This window comes from Carassius carassius, chromosome 22, assembly GCF_963082965.1.
Source record: "Carassius carassius chromosome 22, fCarCar2.1, whole genome shotgun sequence".
NCBI lineage: Eukaryota > Metazoa > Chordata > Actinopteri > Cypriniformes > Cyprinidae > Carassius > Carassius carassius.
The window spans coordinates 3,158,569-3,165,274 of NC_081776.1; positions in this window are offsets into that span (position 1 = coordinate 3,158,569).

Genomic DNA, 6,706 nt, shown 5'->3' on the forward strand with positions numbered 1-6,706 from the left:
ACTAATTATCCCCACTTAGGATTGACAGCTGTGATTCAGGTTAACTAAAGAATTGCATGTATAGCAATAAAATGAAAAGTCCTGACATGAACTTTTGTAGCTGAGTAGTCATCAGCTGTCTTTAAAATGCTTACAGCTCTTGTTAAACAGTGACAGTCTAATTAGCAAAGAAATCTCAAATCAGTGGCAAAATATCCTCTGACCCCTTAAGCACCAACCCAAGCAGCATAATCAATAGGCCTATCACTGATGTCACCGCAGGGCCTTGACATATAAGGATGTTTTTACACATAGAGTAGTGTATAAAAAAGTGGGACAGTTTTGCTGATGTTGTCAGAATCACAATGACAAGGCTGATTTAATAGCACTCATGAATCTGGTTGCATACATTAAAGCTGATGCACAGAACAACGAATCCACCCTGTGGCATAATTCACACAATTCCCACACGTCCATGTTGATAAGACAGCAAAACTAAGATCAAAGCAGACATTTCACATTCAACTGTCATTGCATCTCAAGTTCAGACAGATTACAGCACACCTAAACATCTGCTGCACTTCACTTCAGTTTACCTGAGATAGGACTCAACAGCCTGTGGCTAGCGCCATGATTGATTTATAAATTAAACCATTTCTAATGGCGAATATGAATATATTAAATGTTTTGAACTTGATTTTTGAGGTTATAGGGAGAACATTTAGCAGCACTTTATATATTTGAAGGATATCGTCACTGAATGGGGCTTCGTGCGAGGCGGGGTTGTCACATGAAACTGGATCCATTGCGATTTCAAACCCTTCCAATTAGATTTTTATTAACATGGGTTTAGGCGGTATAGAAACGACAGCTGAGGAGAGCCGCTGAAATCCAGGAGAGAATTACTCACACATGACATCAGGAGCATCAGTGGACGTTTAACATTTAACACTGCGCTCAAATGGCATTCTCTATAGGAGAGCAGCTGCGTGGTGGTACCCATCCACATCCTGCTGAAGAAAACCCTGCAGCAGATGCTCTCTTTTAACTTGCATTTCAGATTGCATTGCATTCCAGCTCTTCATTAAAAACAAGCTGTGTGCCCAAGCATTAAAACAATCTGCATGATGGCACTTTGGGATAAAAAAAAAAAAGCTGGCAGTGGGTGTAAAAGTGTCCAGTGGAATGGCAGAGATGGATATGAGTCAGGCCCTGTGATCTTGCTGAGATAGATGATCAATAATTCAACACGGAAAAGCCTTCAGTCACATTTCAACAGTTCAACGGTTTCTTAAAATTCACAAAGAAACTGAATGGAGACATTTTTGCACATATTAATTGACAAATCACTTATGTAAAAATTGGCAGCTATAACAAATGCTGCACACTATTGGGAAATAAATAAATAAAATCAAAGTTCACAATTGAAATGATTATAAAATCAAATTAATATAATCAATATATACATACATACACACTACCATTCCAAAGTTTGGGGTCAGTGAGATTTGTTTTTTTTAAGAAAGAAATTAACACTTTTAATTAGCAAGAACAATGTGAACTGAAATACAGCTGAATAGAAATATTAAAACTAATAAAAATTAAAAAAAACAAAAAAAACTGAAAATGTAAAAAATAAAAGCTCATTCAAAATAAAAATAAAAATTAAGCAATTTATAAAGAACACTAAAATGACAACAGTTTATATATATTTAAAAATTTAGTTACAGTTTCCACAAAAAAACATATTCATCAGCACAACTGTTTTCAACGTTGATAATAAGAAATGTTTCTTAAGCTCCAAATCATCATATTATAATGGTTTCTGAATGATCACATGACACTGAAGACTGGAGTAATGATGCTGAAAATTCAGCTTTGCTTCACATGAAATAAATTACATTTTAAAATATATTAATGTAGAAAACTGTTCTTTTAAATTGCAATAATATTTCACAATATTAGTTTTTACAGTACATTACAGTTTTTATGTTACAGTAATTTTAAATGTTTCAGAAACAGTTATAATATTACTGACCCCAAAATTTTGAATTGTGTGTGTGTGTGTCTAGGTACTATATATACATGCATATATATATATAAATATATATAGTGACCACTAGTGATGTAAAGTGGCTTCTGCAGTGAAGTTCCTGTTGTGGCAGGGATTTTGTGTGCCAGGCTGAGCTGCAAGAACAGCACTAAAAGCACAGTGTGTTCATGAGCTGACAAGAGCTCAAGAGAGAACACCTGACCCCTGCAGAGAGCAGAACTCTGCGCACACTAGCACAGCTGAAACTCACAGCACAATGACTCAGGTAAAATTTCTGTCCACCTTAAAAACAGAGGTCACTTTACTTTTGCTGATCGAGTTCTGAACCCAGGGATTTAAGCTTGTTTTGTTTCTCTGATTGAGAGCTGCCTGATGGTGTCTGCTTTTTTTTCTAATGAGCTGAAATGTGCAAAGTCATTTTATATTACCATCTCACCTCTTATTACATGAGTCACTGTTTCTCAGCGTGATATCAAGCATTGAGTATGGATCATCCTCATATGCACTCTCATCTAAAAAAAGCACAACTGCCATCATCTTAACCAAAACTGCTGCTACTCGGTTCAAAGATCCTGCCGGAATAACTTGTTTGCACAGAAATGGTGCATTACATCACTTGCTCACCAATGGATCCTCTGCAGTGAATGAGTGCTGATAAAAACATCACAACAGTCCAATCCACTCCATCAGTTAATGTCTTTTGTAGTGAAAAGCTGCATGTTTGTAAGAAACAAATCCATCATTAAGGTATTTTAAATCATTATGGGCAAAATACAAGTTTATAATACATAATATTCTGTCCCCTTCTGTCCTCCCACACCCGAATCATATTTGTTTAGAAGTGTTTAATCTGTGCATATCTCTCTCCTGATTCAGATTAGACACTTGAAGAAAGCAATATTATGGGACTTGTATTTTAGCTGGAAGCAATGGTTTAAAGTTAACAAGTCTTCATTATGGATTTATTACAAACGAGACTGGAGTGGTGCAGATTATTGTGATGTTTTTATCAGCTGTTTGGACTCTCATTCTGACGGCACCCATTCACTGCAGAGGAAACACTGGAGAGCCAGTAATGTAATTCAATTTTTTTTTTTTTTTTTTTTTTTGGGTGAACTATTCCTCCACAAACACCAGTAAGTACTAGAAATGGATTTGTAATGATTTTAGTTTTTCTCAAATATTTAGACAAGTCAGAGAGTAGCAACAACTGATAATCAAGAGACCTTGATTACCGACTGAAGGCTATCATAAACTTTCTAGTCTATGGGAGCAATATTTTTTTGTCTCCCTGCCAAGCAAAAACAAGTCAGCAGATGCAAAATACATGAAACTTACAAATTAAAATTCATTAATTAAATAATGAGCTTAAACACATACCATAAATACCATTCGATTATTGGCTCCAGTCTGCAGTGCAGGGTCCAATGTGTGAATCTGACAATCTGTGCAATAACTATTATAGATCTCACGATACTGCTAGTTTAGTACACAGAACAATATTATATTCATTACTATTTTTTCCATTCAAATATAATATTTATTGTGGACAATTCAGATCAAATTCTTCCTTAAGAACTTGGGAGTTTTGATAATAACATTGTTATTAAAAATTGTTTTAAAAAGCATAACTGCCATCATCTGCTCACAGATCTTGCCAAAATAACATGTTTGCACAGAAATGGGCTGCTCTAAAGTGACCGGTTTTTGAGGATTTCGTTCTGACGAGTGATGAAGAAAAAGCAGAATGACGTAAGCGGAGGGTTTCTGCCGAGTCAACAAAACACAACCCCAGCGGTCTCCCAGCATTCCCTTGAACTCTACACCAGCACCGGCTTCCTCTGCCCAGCCCTGGAATGAACGGCATTCTGTTGGACATCCTTGCACCACTTTACACATTCTCACTCCCTACAGACTAGAATGGTGTCACCGACTCTGATGCGGGCGTAAGGTGGGTGTATCCGCTGCTTTCCGTTCTGTCATTTCAGCAATGGAGGAAACAAGTGTTTGGGGCTTTGGTGGGCAGATGAGTGGATCGGGGTAATTTGCTTGATGAGGGGACACACACACAAAAATGCAGTGACTCGTCCACAACACTGATTCTGTCCCTGTGCCAATATAGCCACTGCAGCAGCAATCATTTACATAATAAAATCATTATGGAGACAGTAACTGGAATGCATTCATTAATCATAATTAAAACCAACAGAGGGCCAACATGACATTCCCGTAGTAGAGAAATAACTCTCTCTTAAAGATTATTTTAGTATACTGAAGCAGCCCTAGAGAAGTATAGAATATAGTCATAAGAATCACTGAATGGAGAAACAGACTTTGTTATTAAAGCAACAGTTGAATCAGTTCATATTTCTAAAAGTCATGCCACTGTCTATATTGTGTTTGAAATTAAAGACAAATACGGGTTTTCCTTTGGGACTGCTAAAAATGTCAATGACAGAATTTGTCTGCAATGTCATTCATAAGCCACAAAGGGAAAATTTATTTTATGTTCAGGTGAAGAGGGTCATTGGTATTATAAAGTACATTTAATGTCTAATAAAATAACAAAATATTAATATAAGACCTAAATAATATTAAATTAACTTATTAATAAAAAACATTTACTCCTAAGTTCACTTAACTGTGCGGTTGAAGATCTGATTGTGAGAACTTGTCATATTAGAAGTGGCGCCGATACAGGATGGCTGCCTCCGTGACGTGCTCTGCAGTTGTTTTTGTGTTTTTGTTAGTTTGTCCTGTCTTTAGTTATATTCCTGCAATCAGTTTCACCAGGGACGAATTGCTGGATATTCGGCAACACACATCTCCCGATATTTCACCGGTTTTCGACTATTCTGATGTTTTGCTGGACATTCTTGTCGGCGGAGCGGCTGCGCTGATCACACGCTTCAAGAGGACGCGCAGGCGGGGAAAGCGAGCGGGAGCGCTCGTGAGACTCAGAAAACGCGGATTTCGAACGCCGTTGCCTAGCATCCATCTGGCAAATCTCCGCTCTCTACCCAACAAAACGGACGAACTTCTTCTGCTCTCTCGGACAAATAAAGATTTCTCCCACTCTGCTGCTCTGTGTTTCACGGAAACTTGGCTGAATGACACCATACCGGACAGCGCGCTCCATCTGCCGGACTTTCAGCTGTTTAGAGCGGATCGCGACGCAGAATCAACGGGGAAATCGCGCGGCGGCGGGACATGCTTTTACATCAGTGAACGGTGGTGTACAGATGTAACTGTGTTAAAGAAGACGTGCTGCTCAAATCTCGAAACGCTCTTCATTAACTGCAAGCCGTTCTATTCGCCGCGGGAGTTTCATTCGTTCATTCTGGTTAGTGTTTACATCCCTCCTCAAGCGCACGTGAGCTCAGCTTTACAGAAACTCGCTGAGCAGATCACAGAGACAGAACAACAACACCCAGACTCTGTTTTAATCATTCTTGGGGACTTTAATAAAGCCAATCTCTCCCGTGAACTGCCAAAATACAGACAGCATGTTACTTGTCCCACAAGAGACAGTAATATATTGGATCACTGTTACACAACAATAAAGGATGCATTTCACTCTGTTCCACGAGCAGCTTTGGGACATTCTGATCACCTTCTGGTTCATCTTATACCGACCTACAGGCAGAAACTAAAATCAGCTAAACCTGTATTAAGGACTGTAAAAAGATGGACTAATGAAGCAGAGCAGGATTTACAATCTTGTTTTGACCTCACTGATTGGAGTGTTTTTGAAGCTGCTGCCACTGATCTGGACGAACTCACAGAGACGGTAACATCATATATCAGTTTCTGTGAGGATATGTGTATTCCTACCAAGACTCAACTAAATTACAACAATGACAAACCGTGGTTCACTGCAAAACTCAGACAGCTCCGTCAGGCCAAAGAAGATGCTTACGTGAAGGGGGACAATGTCTTGTATAAACAGGCTAAATACACACTGGAAAAGGAGATCAAAGTGGCAAAGAGGAATTATTCTGAAAAAATAAGGACTCAGTTCACTTCGAACGACTCCGCATCAGTGTGGAAAAGCCTAAAGAAGATCACCAATTACAAGACACCACCCCCCAGCACTGTGGAAAATCAACGACTGGCAGACGATCTGAACGAGTTTTACTGCAGGTTTGAAAGAACACCCATCACCTGCCCTGAACACCTCACCACACAACCGTTCACACCAATAACAACTCCTGCAACCAACCCTGAATGCCTCTCCAAACAAACGTTCACACCATTCACAGCTCCTGCAACCAACCCTGAATGCCTCTCCACACAACCGTTCACACCATTAACAGCTCCTGCAACCCATCCTGATCACCTCTCCAATCAACCGCTCTCACCATTCACAACTCCTGCAACCAACCCTGAATGCCTCTCCAAACAACTGTTCACACCACTCACAACTCCTGCAACCCACCCTGAACACCTCTCCAATCAAGCGCTCTCACCATTCACACCTCCTGCATCCCCCCTCTCCCCCACACCTGCAATACAGATCAGCGAGGATGCGGTGCGCCAGGTCTTCAGGAAGCAGAAAAGGAAAAAAGCACCAGGCCCAGATTGTGTTACACCAGCCTGTCTGAAATCCTGTGCTGACCAGCTGGCCCCCATCTTCACAAAGATCTTCAACAGATCGCTGGAGCTGTGCGAAGT